Source organism: Sphaerodactylus townsendi, linkage group LG02 (assembly GCF_021028975.2).
Source record: "Sphaerodactylus townsendi isolate TG3544 linkage group LG02, MPM_Stown_v2.3, whole genome shotgun sequence".
Taxonomy (NCBI): Eukaryota; Metazoa; Chordata; class Lepidosauria; order Squamata; family Sphaerodactylidae; genus Sphaerodactylus; species Sphaerodactylus townsendi.
Window position 1 is genome coordinate 111,044,882 of NC_059426.1, and position 16,877 is coordinate 111,061,758.

The following is a 16,877-nucleotide window of genomic DNA, read 5'->3' on the forward strand; positions in this document are numbered from 1 at the left end:
TAAGTTATAATCATTTTAATATGAATCTTCTTTTGCCTTTCTCTGAGTATAGCTTCTCCAATTATGTCTCATTTTAATTCACAACTATTAGACTAAGTAGCAGCTCCAGACCAGTTTTGTCTTTTAAACACATATGAAGTCCTTCAATAAATATGAGCAGTACTTGTTCTGAAGCATGGGGGGGGGGCTGTCAAGCGTGAGTGACTCATCCTTCTTTAATTCTTCCATTGTAATGTTAAAAATGGAAATGAGACCTTTACTGTATGATCTACAATTGCATCATGACAAAAATGGTTCCAAGTCCCTGCTTTGGATTTCAACCTGAATTGCACTCATGCTGCTTCTTCAGCATCTTCCCACGCTTTTGTATAACATAAAAAGCCATCATTAGAGGAGGGTGGGAAGGACTCGGCTTTGTGGAATAGCCTAAGCTTTGCATGCAGATCTCTGCCTGAGACCCTGGAGAGCTAATGCCAGTCAGAGAAGACAATACAGATCTTGATTGGCCAGTGGTCTGATTCAGTAAAAACCAGCTTCATGTGAGTCCTAGGGCTCAACTTTTTCCAAAGTTTTTGACCTTTAAGATAGCCATGTTGCCATTATCATTTGCTATGTACTTACACAAAAAAAATTCAACCATATAGAAGAAGGGGACACACATAAGTCAAGCCAGGAATACAGCAAATAAACATGATTTTCATATGAGGCTTGCAAGCAAAAGAAAAAGAAAAAAAAGACAGCAGGCGAATACCTGAACATAAAGTTGTCTTCTACTGAATAAGTCCATTGACACTATCAGACTATCAAGGTCAGTGAAGCCCAGTTAGATAGGCAGTGGTTCCCCAGGATCTCAGACATAGATCTTTCATATCATCTGCTACTTGGTTCTGTTAAAACTGGGATCCTCTGGATTAAACTGGGACCTTATGCATGCAAAGGAGATACTCCCCCCAGGTAGCATTTATACATTCATATGACTAATTTGTAATTCAGCTATTAGTTGAATAAGCACAGCAATAAAGCATTAAAATCATCATGTGCAGCAAAACATAATCAAAATTTTGCATCATATTGCATCAAAGATCAGAGTGGAATTGACATCTCTGTGCTACATCCCTTAAAGGGTTTACAAACAGGACAGACAGACAGACAAACAGACAGATAGATAGATAAATAGATAAATAGATAAATAGATAAATAGATAAATAGATAGATAGATAATGAGCAAGAGACACTAAAGAGATAAAGATTGATGAGATCATGGCGGAGAAGGGAACCATAGAGTTTGCTGTTGCATCTCTTAAATTCTCACAATGAAAAGTCCCTGTTTTGTTTTTTAAACTTCTCAATAGTTCTTGGTGCATTAGAATATTTGTTTTTCAGCCAACTCCAGTAATACAATGACCAATAATACAAAAGATTCTTTCTGTTTTAAGACTCTTCAGATTTCCAGACATCAATACTGACACCTGTTAATAAGAGCTTTGGGATTAAAAGTGGCTTTGTTCAAAATCTGCACCTCTAAAGAAACTTTTGTTATTGTCATTGACTTGGAATGGTTGGTTGTTGTTTTCTAAGTGAATGTTAACTATTAGAAGAAGTTAATTACCTGCTAACATTCCCTATTTCTTCATTCAGTTTGTATATCAAGAGACATTATAATCAATGTGAGCATGCCAAAATTGCAGGTGTAAAACAGTTGACTAAAATTTGGCTTTTAAGAATTAGATTTTGACTCCTTGGACTTAGGTGAATCCTAAAACAAATATTCACAGGTTATCTCATTCTTATACAGGAGGCAGTGCCATTCTGACCAAAATACAGAAAATGTTCTATCTTCAGTGGGTTCCTCACTTCTCACAGAAGGGCACCTAAACTCAAAGAGGTGGGGCTTGAAATGCCCTGGCCAAAAACTGTTTGGGACATTATGGTTCAATATGAGCATTGTTGGAACAAGGCTAGAAGCTATGAGGATTTTGGTTGCACAACTGTTTTCTTCAGTAATTTTCTGGTTTTGCTTTAAGAGAACTGAAAATACCCTGTATTGGGGGGGGGGGGTGTTTTGGCTTTTCCAATTTGTTTTTTGTTTTTGTTTTTTGCTTTGGTTTTAAAGTTGAACTCAAAAAATACAAGTCCCACACAGTTGAATGTAGGGACTGGCTGAACTAATCCTTGTATTCAGTTGTACAGGGCCCCCTCTCCACTTGTGAAATCAGAACAAGCTTCACAAGTGGGAAGGGAGGATTGCCAGGGGATATTGAGGTTCCTGATCTGCACAGAAAGCCTTTCTGACCTCCTCCTCATTTGCAAAGTTGGAACTAGCTTTGCAAGCAGGGAAGGAATACTGCCTGTGTGGATCGTGGCTCCTTCAGGCAGTCCTGCTGGCCCCCTCTCTGCTTGTGAGGTCAGAACAGGGGACGGAGGGTTTCCTGAAAAGATTTGATTTTCTGATCTCCACAAGTAGCCCTGCTGGCCTCCTCCCCACTTGAGAAGTTGGCATTTGTTTTGCAAGCTGGGAGAGAGGGCTGCCTGCAGGATCAGGAATCTCCTAATGCTGTAGGCAGTTAGAAAAGTTGAAAAAGCTGACTCCTACCAAGCTTTTTTGGAGCCAAGATATTGGGCACTGCCAAATAGCCTGTTTTTGTTTGTTTGTTTGTTTTCCTGGGCAAAACCCCCTGAACAAAGGCAAAATTACTTTCTGGGGCTTTTTTTTTTTTGGTCATTCAGATTTACCAAATGATTACCCCTAACAAAGATATTTGAGTGTCAGTTTAATATGCTCACATTGCATTCCCCTTAGATTACAGAACTACATTTTTTCTGAAGCAAAAGAAATATGACAAATGGAAGCATGCAGTAAGTTGAAAAGAAGAAAAAAGAAATGTTAGAGCAGAAAGACCCTGATGTCCAAACATAACAAAGTTTCAGTTCAGATCATTTGAATATTAATCCACATGAATCTAGACCTTACATTAATGAAGTTTAAATGTGTGAAATTAGCTTGCAACCAGTTTTTACAGACAGCTGAAACTATCGAGAGGACTGTCCAGCTTCAGTCACTCTCATCAATTTAATTCCTCCAGATGTATTTCAAAGCTTGTGTTCTGCTAAAATTTAAGAAACATGGCATCTTACAGTAACATCCCCTCTCAGAATAGAGTAAGAAAATATAAAAGAAATAGAAATAATGTCTTGAAACAAAACTTCCATTTTTATTTTCAGCAACTACGTCCTAAGGAGCAGCAGTGGCGTAGGAGGTTAAGAGCTCGTGTATCTAATCTGGAGGAACCGGGTTTGATTTCCAGCTCTGCCACCTGAGCTGTGGAGGCTTATCTGGGGAATTCAGATTAGCCTGTACACTCCCACACACGCCAGCTGGGTGACCTTGGGCAAGTCACAGCTTCTCGGAGCTCTCTCAGCCCCACCTACCTCACAGGGTGTTTGTTGTGAGGGGGGAAGGGCAAAGAGATTGTCAGCCCCTTTGAGTCTCCTGCAGGAGAGAAAGGGGGGATATAAATCCAAACTCCTCCTCCTCCTCCTCCTCCTCCTCCTCTTCTTCTTCTTCTTCTTCTTCTTCTTCTTCTTCTTCTTCTTCTTCTTCTTCTTCTTCTTCTTCTTCTTCTTCTAGTGTGGACCCAATGAAACTTCCAATAAAATTTGCTCAAAGCAACATTAATACAAACTTCCACAAAATATGCTAGGTAGCTTTAATACTCCATGTACCAGCCCTATCAAACGGGATTAGCCCTTAGCTAAAAATCCTGTGGAACAATTCTCAATGAATACTTAATTAAAATATGTGCTTATTATACTCCTGGGCTGAATTTATGGGCCCCCCCAGGCAGACATGAAAACTTCAATACCTATACCAGGGTTCCTCATTCAGTCCCTCCCCCCCCCCCCAGTTTTTAACACTTAGCCACTTTCACAGTTCAGATATGTGGAAGTGGACTGGTGGATAGCATGAAGACCAGACTATACCAAAATTAAATGTGTGTCAAGCACTGCAAAAGAAAATCCCCCTTTTTTTCTAGAAAAGCCACTTTAGCAGAGAATGATTGGTAATATAAAACTGGTGATAGAAGGAGATGCTGCATACTTCTCCATCTTGCCACTGCTTCTTCAAATGTCTTATTGTTCAGATACTCTAACATGCATATTTGCAAGTGGAATATTCTAAATAAATCATTACATATATTTGATTAAATGACAGAGTGACAAGTGGAATTACTGACTTTCAGTATGAGTGTCAGGTTCCAATCATTCAGTAAGGGTTTTGAACCTTACATTATAGACAGAGGGAGAAAGAGTGAACAAGGACTAAAATCACAAAGCTGAAGAAAGCGGTGGTGAAAGATTATTATTCAACAGAAGATCCTGAAGTTTCCTTTAAAATAAATCCTGTGCAGTGAAACATACAGGACTTCTTTGCTTTAATTAAAGCTACTAAAGATAAATAACAGCACAGCAATCTCTTTAATACTCTAGCCTTCAAGATCTTTTGCATAAACTATGTTGGTTTCATTACAAAAAATACTCCTGGGCTCTCTCAGGTTCTGTGGAAAAGATGGAAAATACAACATTGGCCACAAATATGTATAGATTATCCTTCTCTGTATCAGAATCTATGGTAGAACTGAAGAGGTTGTCTTAGGTCCATGGTGGCGAACCCATGGCACTCCAGATGTTCATGGACTACAACTCCCATGACCATGATGTCAGAGGCTGATGGGAATTGTAGTTCATGAACATCTGGAGTGCCATAGGTTCGCGACCACTGCCTTAGGTATTTAGGGTTGCAGGGCATTCACTTGGAAAAAAGATGCTGTCTTGGGCTGATTTTGCATAGTAAAAGTGTCCCGTGCTACATCCGGGAGTGCAGCTGCTGTGACATTCTTTACTCTGCTTTTGACTTTGTACTGCTCCCTGGCTCTCCTCCACTTGCACCATGAGGTCTTTGGCAATGTCTTCTACGAATCTCCCCCACTTTCACCAATTTAGTTGACTCTGCACAAAACAGCTGGGAATTGGCACCCTCGCCCCTGGTCTAAAATCCCTGTATGTGTGAGAGAATCGCAGTACTCCAACCCCCATCTAAATTTCTTGCATGTGCAAGGGAATCACCACCCTCCCATTCGCAATACCTTCACGTGCTGCATCTCTGCAAGGTTTCTCACTTTTTTCAATTTCAGTTTTAATTTATACCCCGCCCTATCCCCAAAGGGCTCAGGGCAGCTAACAACATAATAAAACAATAAACATTATAGTAGAATAAACAATAACAATAATAAATACATTAAGAACTAGAATTAAGAATCAAAATACTCAGATGGCGACTTAAACAACAGCAACAGCAGCACTAGAACAATATAAAATCCCTATCATAGCAATACGTTGATAAACCAATATATAAAAAAACAATACAATAACAATAACAATATATTAGCATGTGAAAATCAATACATAAACAGTCAACACACTTACAATAAATCAATACATCTAAGACAGTATAACAATATATTAACACATTAACACTACTCTGATAGGACTAAAACTACTTCACACTAGCTATAACTGCTGCAAGAGTCAATCTAGTAATGCTATAGAAACCCAGGACTAATCTAACCACTAATGGTTCTAGTACAAACAAAATCCAAACTAGCCCAACCACTAACATCAGCTACCTACCACCTAAGCAATAACCATACCTAATATTAGCCAAACTATCTAACAATAATACAAACAAGTAGCCACTATACCCACTAAACCTCTAACTCAGCTAATCTACCAGGAGGAATCTACAACTTAACACTAACATCGCTGTTGATGCAGCACGTGCCCAAACTCGGCCCTCTCACCACCAGCAGGGCACCTGTAGAGATGACTCCAAGCCCACTCCAAAGGCTTGCAGTTGGGGGCCGCTGCCACCGGCTCCTCAGCGACAAGCCTGTCATAGCTGTTTTTGCAAGGTTTTACAAGTTTTCTCCCTCTGTGTTTTTAATTCCTCTGCAAGGGAGGGAAACATCTGTTCATTGCAGGGGTGAGCCAGAGCAGCGAGGAAGGAAAAATGGCCTTGTTCTGCTGCCGAGGACGTTTCTCAGCAGCAGAAGCCACTGGAGCAATGGAGGGGTATTCCAAAAGATCCCCAATCTCTGAGGCTCTGGAAAGTCCCATAGCAAAGCCACTGCTGTGGGGTGCCGCAGGGGCAACAGCATGCCAGACATGTTGCAATACCGAGTGCTGTGGAGAACTCCACATTGCACAGGGGCATTATGCATGCCGAGGCACTTTTAGCATGCAAAATCAGCCTTAATGACAAATTTAGCATGCAAAATCAGCCTTAATGACAAATTTGCGTAAGATGAATAGTAATATACTGTTGAGAACTGTCACATTTTCAGTGGCTATTTCATACATGGAGGTAGATATTGAGAAGCAAGTATGGAAAATTGTAGCTATGACTACATCTTTAAATCATCCCCATGATTTGTAGAGTTTGATGTTCATAGAGCTGAGGTGGGAAGACCTATAATACGGGAGAACTGTCCTCCAGGTTCACTGAATTGTACCAATTATTATATCAGATTATACTACAAACATCTCTGTGCAATTTGCAGTGGAAGTGATGATTTACTCACTAAAAAAAGAAAGTTGGATGTAGCACAGACAAGGTGGGTAAACAAAATTCATGCAGTTTTTCCTCTAACTGGGCCTGATAATATAGGGAACTTTACTGGACAGTTCTGCCTCTCTGAAATTGAATCTTAGTTTATTTTATGCTTGACTGCATAAAACTATCGTATCACTTCAGAAGTCAAGAATAACTCATGATATTAGCACACTAGACAGCACACGATCCTATACATGTTCACTTTAAACTAATTCTCAAGAAAATCTGTGGAGTTTACTTGTACCTTTGTATGGGAGTGCAGACTTGATAAGCAAACAAATACCTTTCCGCTTGTAAACAAAGACGGTCTGGAGAAGGCAGTTCAGCTTTGCAGAATCTGTTCTGGAAGATTAGGGTGAGTAACAATTCTTCTTCAACGAAGCTTCACATCAGCCACTCTGCAGAGCAGTGACCAATATAATCAAAATACTAACCAGTGGTGAAACTGAATGGTTGTCACCCTCCTATAAAGTAACTTCTGCAATAATCCTTAAAAAACATGTTTGCTTAACCATTCGCTATGTCAGATATACAGCAAAATTTCTGAATACTTGGATTTTATTCCTAAAGCATTGGCAAGCAGGGCCAATGTCATGATGAGAAAAGTTATCAAGTTCTGTGACTCCATAGCAAATGTACCATTTGAATTCAAATGTAGCTGCAAGGATTATTTATCCAAGAATACACTCTGTCCCCATTAAGGCAAGTATAGTTTGGGGAGAATTTTTAGCAGAAAAACTGCTGGATAGAAAATGATTAAGACTCTGCCCCACCCACCTTGTTCAAATATCCTACTTTAGCTGGCTACTTTACACCTGCACACATACCACACTTGCACAATGAGAAGAAAAGGGGGAGAAAGTATATGAATATTACATATTGTTTTCTTTTGATTCATGAGCTCTATTCTGGTTCCTAATTGGTCTATGTACCTTCTAAACCAGGGGTAGGGAACCTGCGGCTCAAGAGCCGCATGCGGCTCTTCTGCCCTTGCACTGCAGCTCCACGAGCCGAGCCAGTTGGCCCCATCCTTGCCCACCCTGCAGGCAGCAGGGTGGGTGCACCAACTGCCCGCAGCTGGCTGGGCCGCGCTACCGGCTTCCCCTCACGCCTGCCCTGTTGGAGCAGGGCTGGTGCCTTTCCGGAGGTCGGGCGAGGCCGAGTCATTGTCCTCTTCATCTCCGCTCCACCCTGCAGGCAGCAGGGCGGACGCATCCATCCGCTTCTCAGAATGAGCAGAGTTAAAGGTAAAAAAAAACCCAATATATACAGTGTTATCTTTATTTTAAATGTCAAAAATTATTTGCGGCTCCAAGTGTTTTCTTTTCCCATGGAAAACGGGTCCAAATGGCTCTTTGAGTGTTAAAGGTTCCCTACCCCTGTTCTAAACCCTTCGGAACATACACTTGCTTTGGTGTAACAAGACTCTAAAAAAATCTCATTTTTTTTAAAAAAGGGTTTTATAAAAAATCCTAGATAACAACTTCGCTTCAAAATCAATCAACACATTCACAAGTTGCATAACTCTATACTTCTTAAAATGGTTAAAACACTTATTTTGGCTGAAGCAAACTGTTAATGTTCATAGTGGTTTAGGGCTAAAGTCCTACAGACTGAGGCCCCTTTCACACAGGCCAATAAACCTGGGCTAGGGTTGGGGAAAACCCCGTTTCAGGGGGGAACTTCTCATAGCTTCCACCTCTGAAGCGAGGCTGCCCCGCTCCCACCTGAAACAGGTTATTTGAGAATCACGCTATCCGCGATTCTTTTATTTTAATGCAAAGTGCAGCTGCTCGCGAGCAAATGGATGCCCCGGGAAACGCTGGAGGCATGCGAACACCCTGATGGCAATCTGGGTTGCTTTCTCTCAACTGCAACCTCATTGTGGCCTTCTTTGCTCAGAGGGGAAGATCGGCTGACTCTCTCTGCCAAAGAGAGACTTGCAGTCCCATTCCCCAGTATAAAATGAAGGAATCTGAATATCACTTAATTTTCACACACACACACACACACACACACACACACACACACACACACACACACACACACACACACATCACTGAATTGTACCAATTATTATATCAGATTATACTACAAACATCTCTGTGCAATTTGCAGTGGAAGTGATGATTTACTCACTAAAAAAAGAAGAAGTTGGATGTAGCACAGACAAGGTGGGTAAACAAAATTCATGCAGTTTCTTCACTCTTAACTGGGCCTGATAATATAGGGAACTTTACTGGACAGTTCTGCCTCTCTGAAATTGAATCTTAGTTTATTTTATGCTTGACTGCATAAAACTATCGTATCACTTCAGAAGTCAAGAATAACTCATGATATTAGCACACTAGACAGCACACGATCCTATACATGTTCACTTTAAACTAATTCTCAAGAAAATCTGTGGAGTTTACTTGTACCTTTGTATGGGAGTGCAGACTTGATAAGCAAACAAATACCTTTCCGCTTGTAAACAAAGACGGTCTGGAGAAGGCAGTTCAGCTTTGCAGAATCTGTTCTGGAAGATTAGGGTGAGTAACAATTCTTCTTCAACGAAGCTTCACATCAGCCACTCTGCAGAGCAGTGACCAATATAATCAAAATACTAACCAGTGGTGAAACTGAATGGTTGTCACCCTCCTATAAAGTAACTTCTGCAATAATCCTTAAAAAACATGTTTGCTTAACCATTCGCTATGTCAGATATACAGCAAAATTTCTGAATACTTGGATTTTGTCTTAAAGTATTGGCAAGAAATAATGTCATGATGAGAAAAGTTATCAAGTTCTGTGACTCCATAGCAAATGTACCATTTGAATTCAAATGTAGCTGCAAGGATTATTTATCCAAGAATACACTCTGTCCCCATTAAGGCAAGTATAGTTTGGGGAGAATTTTTAGCAGAAAAACTGCTGGATAGAAAATGATTAAGACTCTGCCCCACCCACCTTGTTCAAATATCCTACTTTAGCTGGCTACTTTACACCTGCACACATACCACACTTGCACAATGAGAAGAAAAGGGGGAGAAAGTATATGGAATAATGTACATATTGTTTTCTTTTTTGATTCATGTATTTCTATTCTGGTTCCCTAATTGGTCTATGTACCTTCCTAAACCAGGGGGGGGTAGGGGAACCTGGCGCTCAAGAGAGCCGCGACAGCGCTCTTCTGCTCCCACTTGCACCGCGGCTCCACTCCAGGCCGGTGCCGCTGGCCTCATCCTTGCCCACCTCTGCAGGCAGCAGGGGTGGAGTGCACCAACTGCCCGCAGCTATTAAGCGTGCCACTTGGCTTCCTCTCACTTCTGCCCTGTTGGAGCAGGGCGTGCAGCTCGAGGTCGGCAGCGAGGCCGAGCCGCTGTCTCATCATCTGCTCACCCTGCAGGCAGCAGGGCGGACGCATCTATCCGGCCTCTCCAGAATGAGCAGAGTTAAAGGTAAAAAAAAACCCAATATATACAGTGTTACTCTTTTATTTTAAATGTCAAAAAATTATTTTATGCTCCAAGTGTTTCTTTTCCCATGGAAAACGGGTCCAAATGGCTCTTTGAGTGTTAAAGGTTCCCTTACCCCGTTCCTAAACCCTCTCGGAACATACACTTGTTTTGGTGTAACAAGACTCCTAAAAAAATTCTTCATTTTTTTAAAAAGGGTTTTATAAAAATCCTAGATAAGCAACTGCCTCAAAAAATCAATCAACACATTCACAAGTTGCATAACTCTATACTTCTTAAAATGGTTAAAAGCACTTTTAGATTTTGGGCATGGCAGAGCTTGAAGCAAACTGTTAATGTTCATGCGTGGTTTAGGGGCTAAAGAGATCCTACTAGACTGAGGCCCCTTTCACACAGGCCAATAAACCTGGGCTAGGGTTGGGGAAAACCCCGTTTCAGGGGGGAACTTCTCATAGCTTCCACCTCTGAAGCGAGGCTGCCCCGCTCCCCCCTGAAACAGGTTATTTGAGAATCACGCTATCCGCGATTCTTTTATTTTAATGCAAAGTGCAGCTGCTCGCGAGCAAATGGATGCCCCGGGAAACGCTGGAGGCATGCGAACACCCTGATGGCAATCTGGGTTGCTTTCTCTCAACTGCAACCCGCTGTACTTTGCCTGTGAGGAAGACGGCTGACTCTCTCAAGTTAAAGAGACTTGCAGTCCCATTCCCCAGTATAAAATGAAGGAATCTGAATATCACTTAATTTTCACACACACACACACACACACACACACACACACACACACACACACACACACACACACACACAAGCATACATGGAGAGAACTTAATGGGGATTCCTATCATCCACAAACTGTTGAAAGTTTACATTGGCTTGGATCCAGCTGAATGTTTCTGTAGCCAGAATGATTTCTGACCATCCCATGATTTTCTCATCTCCCCATTTTTGTCACATTCAACATTATCCCAGAGATGGGGGGGGGGAGGTTGTTCTGCAGTAGGAACTGGGAGGTGTGAAAGACATACTCCATGGGCAGAAATTCTCCTTCTGCCCATGGAAATGTGCAGCTGGATCCAAGCAACTGAGTCATATTCAGTATCCTGGAGCCATATTCAGTAACCTGGAACTTCCAGCTTAGAATTAAAATCAGTCCATATTTGTTAATTGTGACCCTTTGTACTTCCTTAAAAAGTAGCACTTTGTTAAATCACATTAGAGAAAGGTAATCCCTAATATTTCTGAAACCCTTCAATAAGAAGTTTCTAATTGGCCCTTCTGGAAACTGGGCAGGATAATTGAGCGGCCATGATCTACCTTCTGCATGCCTATTGCTTACTAAATACTTTATCTGTTACCCTACCTCAGTGGTGGTGAACTTTTGGCACTCCAGATGTAATGGACTACAATTCCCATCAGCCCCAGCTAGCATGGCCAATTGGCCATGTTGGCAGGAGCTGATGGGAATTGTAGTCCATTACATCTGGAGTGCCAAAGGTTCACCACCACGGCCCTACCTCCTCAACTGAAGAGACAACTTGGCTGGGCAGAGAGTATGTCTAAACATTCTAGCACAGAATATAAAAAATCCCACCAGTGCACCTCCCCTTCACCTCTGTTTTGTAGAGAAGTTATTTTGTTTGCAATATTAAAATCAGTGGCCAAAAATAGCATGCTTTTTCAGCAGTTTGCTTCTAAAATTATATGCTTCCAAGTAAGGAAATAAATGAAGTGGGAGGGAGATGCACAAATATATGAGTATTTTTATCTAAGCATTACTTTTTTTGGATTATTTTGATTAAAAGTTGGTGTTCTTACTGTTTCTGAGGTGCAAGCTGCGAAAAATGTCAGCCCAGGCAGCAGAAATGGGCTTCATTAAATAGATACATAGGTGACCTGGATGATGTCCTTATGAGCATGTCATTTCAAGGAGCCTGAAGATTATATTCAGCATCCTTAATAAGCTTTACCTTTGGTATCCGCTGCAGGAAAGAAACATGGCTTTCAAATCAATGACAGACTCTGGGGGAGATCTTGTATCTTCCTCATTGCCACAATACTGCTTGATTAATAACCAAGTTTAAGACATCCAGATAACAAACGTGAAGCTAGAATGATATGGTAGCTTTGTTCCAATGAGTCCCTGATTATTTTTGGCAAAGTGTTAATGTCACACCCATATTTTTGAACAGGTCTGATTTCACAACACTATGGCCCAGACAACTTGGTTTAATTACAAAATATAATTTGTATTAATAACCAGGAAGGTGTTAGAAATTCTAATAAAATGCTTCTACTGTTACAGCTAATATGATTTCATCTGATTCCAATATCAGCACTTTGGGTTGGATCCAATCAACTATTCTGCTGGTGAAAAAGGAATGTTTCCTTTAGCGACCCCCAAAAGGTTTTTATCAGGATCACGAGACCTTTGTGGACAAATATTTGGGATAGGAACGGTATTAAGTCAGGGAGCTGAGTGAGCCCAAGTTAAAAAGTTGGCTGGATCTGTTCTTTGAACAGGATTTACTATCCATACTAACAAACTAACTCCCTGAGCTGGATAGAACATCAGACCATCAACCCTTGTACTTTGGATTTATTTCCTAGATTTTGTAATCATTTTCATCTTATTTAATGTCCCAGCAGTTTTGCTGGAATCATGATCAGGAAGCAAATACCAGCCTACCAAGACTCCATTACTTAAAAAAGGCTTTCAACACTACATCTGTATACTCCACAGACACAGAACTGTAAACGCCAGTTGGAACCTTCCACTGATGAAGTATGGCAAGAACTCACTGTATAATCTGATGTAAAGGTTATTCAGGAACATGGACTTTACTTCAGTTTTATTCACCAGCACAGTTTCCCAGTGAAGATACAGGGAGGCACTGCTATTTTTAGTTCCCTGATGACTTCTCTGTAGACCCCAAATGTAATGCTGCATGTTGAATGTATACTGCAACAAGGTGTTGCATGAAACAGACATGATCATCCATCTCTCACGCCATACAAATGCCACATGATGCCATATTTCAGAACATTTCAGAGGAAAGAATTATAAACAGGGGGGTGGGGGGAATGATGCAAAAGCCATAGGGTTTGGAAGACTGAATGCTTTGAGCAACTGACTGAGGCCTATTGACTGACAAGACCTAACCCAAAGACATGTGAATTGAATTTTCTTTGTTATCCACATTTTAAAAACAGCAGGTGGGTAATTCAGTGTTGAATTTTCAGTCTGCCTACATTGTTGCTGAGGAACATTTACTGCAGTATGATTTACTTCGGTGTGTGTCATCTCAGAGACTTTCCCATAGCAACACATTGACAAATACAGACAGGTGAGTTTTTATATAAATTAACAAGTAATGCACCTGCGCTGGAGTAAACTAAGACACTTTATACATTGTTGCAGAGCAAAAAGAAATAATCACACATTTTTCTAATTAGGGCCTGTAAGAAATCAAGTTTGTACCATCAAATAGACATTTTTATATTGAACCATTTCTTTTTTATGAGATCTTTAGTTAACCACAGAAGTTGATAAAAAAATTTTTATGAGCTTCATTTCGTTTTTGACATGCAGTCCAATAACTTTGTTTGGTATGCTGAAATATCATGTGGAAAGGAGGTAGGGAAACATCAACCTTCAAAGATCTAACAATACTCACAAAAATACCTTATCACTGTATATTCATTTAGGAATAAGTTCAGTAGCATTATTTCCAGTACACAGAGTTTTGGGTGCAAGCTGAACAATTTTGTTATAAATTCCTATTACGTATGAGCTTCAGAGAAGTTGTTGTGATTAGAAATCGGGGTGTCCATAGATTTAAGGAGTACCATGACATTGAAATGTCATATGGCAGAATAAATAGTATTAAATATATACCAGATTAATTCACTAGATACAGACATTTTCTACCCTCATAGGGAAACTGCTACTACCTGGAGCTGTACTCCAACTACACATAAGATCATCATTTATCCATGTATTCGACAATTTGTTAGTGGGTGTGTGTGGTATAATGAGATTTTCCAAATTCAGTTGAGAGCCTTGTTGAGTTTAGGGCAGCTTGAACTCACGAACCATGAGGAAGGCCATCTCTTTCCCTTTTCTCCATCACCTTGAATCCTTTCTCAAAAGAAAATTATCTATGGAGATTCATGCAAAGGATTTAAAATCCTTCCCTCAAGAAATTTATATATAATGACTTGACAAGGCAGAAGCAGTAGCAATATTTCCACTGTATTATAAGAATAAGCAGATATAAGGGGAGTACAGGTAATAACACATCTGAAGACATGTCATCTTATAGAACAGACATATTGGAATGTCATATTACAATGCAGCAACATAAAACTGCAGGGTGGCATATTGAAGGAGAAAATGCATCTGGATTCACCTTTCTTTGACATCTCCCCCTCCTGAAAACTGCAAAAACACTTGCTAACCTTCAATGGAAAGGCAACAGACAAGCTGAATAAAGTATCACCAAATTATTTGATTTGAGCCATAGCAGAACCTTTTCATTAAGTTTTCAATTTTATTGTACAGGAATTTTTTCACAAGATAAAACAATATTTAATTGCTCAAACAAGAAAGACAAGTAGTTTTGTCTTCTTCTCCTCTCACCTAGGTTAAGCATCCAACATTATAATTCTTGCATTATGAACACTATATATATAGACATATACATATGCGCGCACAAGATGAATCTGTCTCAATCCCTGCTTATTCTCAGCTATATATACATGTATTTATCCACTGTACACTCACTAGCAAGGTTTGCATCAAGAAGAAGCAATGTGACCCCAGAAAGTCCACTGGAGAACCCTACTTATAAATTTACACAAGGTTTCTCTCCTCCTTTGGTAACCAACAAAAATGATGTCAGTGCAGCAACCAAAATTCTCAACTGAAGAAGTGCTTCATGTTGTCATATTGCAATCATATCTCCCTACAATGGAATCACTGCATGGTAGACGACTACCAGTATCAAATTAAAAAAAAAACAGCACACCTGTACAGAAACATGGATAAAACCTTAACATTCAAGCTAAGTTACCAGAACTAGAAGTCAACATGTTGACATGAGTTTACCTATATACATCTCATCTTTCACAATAAAATTGACAGAAGCTATGTAATTCTGTTACAGTAAGTATTCGATTCAGGTATATGAAAGAACACATTTAAAAACATTCTAAAAAATTAAAAGAAGACATAATCAATACTGCAAACTGCCGCGGCAAAACTGTACCAGCAACACAGACTTCACAGAAAACTTTACATAAGAAACAGCAGTTCACAAACTAATTTCCATTTTGTTATCAATCTATACTAGCTGAGAGCATCTGGAACAGCTTTTTTGAACCCACATATATCCATCATTTCAAGTAAGTAGGCTATAAGGCACAGAGGGGGGATACAACAGCTTAGTGTGTAGGGTGACTTCAATCCAAGTTATTGCCAATACAGGAGAAGGTTAACGGAGAAGAAGGAGCTATTCCATACACATTTTTCTAAAAACTGAAAATACTAGTAGCCTCTAAAATAAGCATCTCCAGTGATCAGCTGGCAGCAGCATGAACAACTATTTTTAAGGTATTACTTTGCTGTGCAAACACAGAAGTAATTGGTATCCAGTACTGTTAAGTAAGTGTAGGGTTCTTTGATTTCATCTCTTAACAAGATCTACAAATAGTTAAAATAAAGAGCAGAGAGACTCTTGGGCTTACCTTTCAGTTAGTTCATCCTTAAAACTTCTCCAAGGGAAATTAAAATTCCTCCAGCTTAACCTGTATTCTTTTAAGTCACACCAGAGCTCAACAATTAGTTTTCAAAAGGTCCATTTACTGATCATCCAGTCCCAAAGAAACACGTTCAAAAGACTTTGGCCAAAGTGAGCCCAGAATGCAAAGGAATATGTCGAGGGTGGGGGGAGGAGATTAAGAGGAAAAGGAATCAGTATCCCAAGAACAGAAATCCCCCTTTGCACAATATATCTGGCTCCTCACTCATCAAAACTGTCCAGCAAACTGCCAGTGGAAGCTTCCAATCGCTGCTGTGCATGCTGCAGATGGTATGTCTCAGTGCTACCTTCCCAGATGGGTAAAAGGATTCAAAGAACAGCAAAGGCTGCTTCCACTCCCCCCCCCTCAAAAAAACCCTAGGTAGAATGCTAGCTATTCACTCAATCCATCCAAGTAATCAAGGCAGAGACGACTTGGTCACTGGAGGCATCTCCTTCCAGGGTGCACGGGAATATGGCAAGGTTATTAATCTTGCTTTGCTGCATCCCCCTCCACCCCCTACATTCAGCAGCCTGCATTGAGATGATTGCCAGCTCTGTCTCTGTCCCTGTTCTACTGCATTTTGCTCAGCCCTCCCTTGCTGCAAGTGAAACACAGCGGAGGGAGGAATACTAATAAGGTGGTTAGCTACAGTTTCTTCAAGGCAGTCTACACGCTGTGTATGCATGTTCAGGTGCACACAAGTGTGTGTGTGTGTGTGTGTGTGTGTGTGTGTGTGTGTGTGTGTGTGTGTGTGTGTGTGTGTGTGTGTGTGTGTGTGTGTGTGTGTGTGTGTGTGTGTGTGTGTGTGAAAGAGAGACAGATAGAGAAAGACAGTATTCTTATGCTTGTGGAGAGCACTCTCTGGTTGTATTTGCAGTTGCTACATGAAAACCGTTTCCACATTTGTCAAAGAAAGAATTTATTCTGAATTACTTATTTTAAAG

The 16,877-nt window shown here is 40.4% G+C and overlaps 1 protein-coding gene across 6 annotated transcripts in view; it reads right to left on the reverse strand.

The window, feature by feature from the left end:
- Nucleotides 1–16,473, reverse strand: part of LRRC4C (leucine rich repeat containing 4C) — a 1,058,673-nt gene extending 1,042,200 nt beyond the window's left edge. For 5 of the 6 annotated variants that reach the window (XM_048483631.1, XM_048483624.1, XM_048483625.1 and 2 more), the window contains exon 1: nucleotides 15,877–16,462. The gene's annotated coding sequence lies outside the window, so the exon portion shown is untranslated. Of the gene's footprint in view, nucleotides 1–15,876 lie in introns of all 6 variants that reach the window. The other variant, XR_007243465.1, reaches the window with a different exon arrangement.
- Nucleotides 16,474–16,877: the final 404 nt, after the last annotated feature.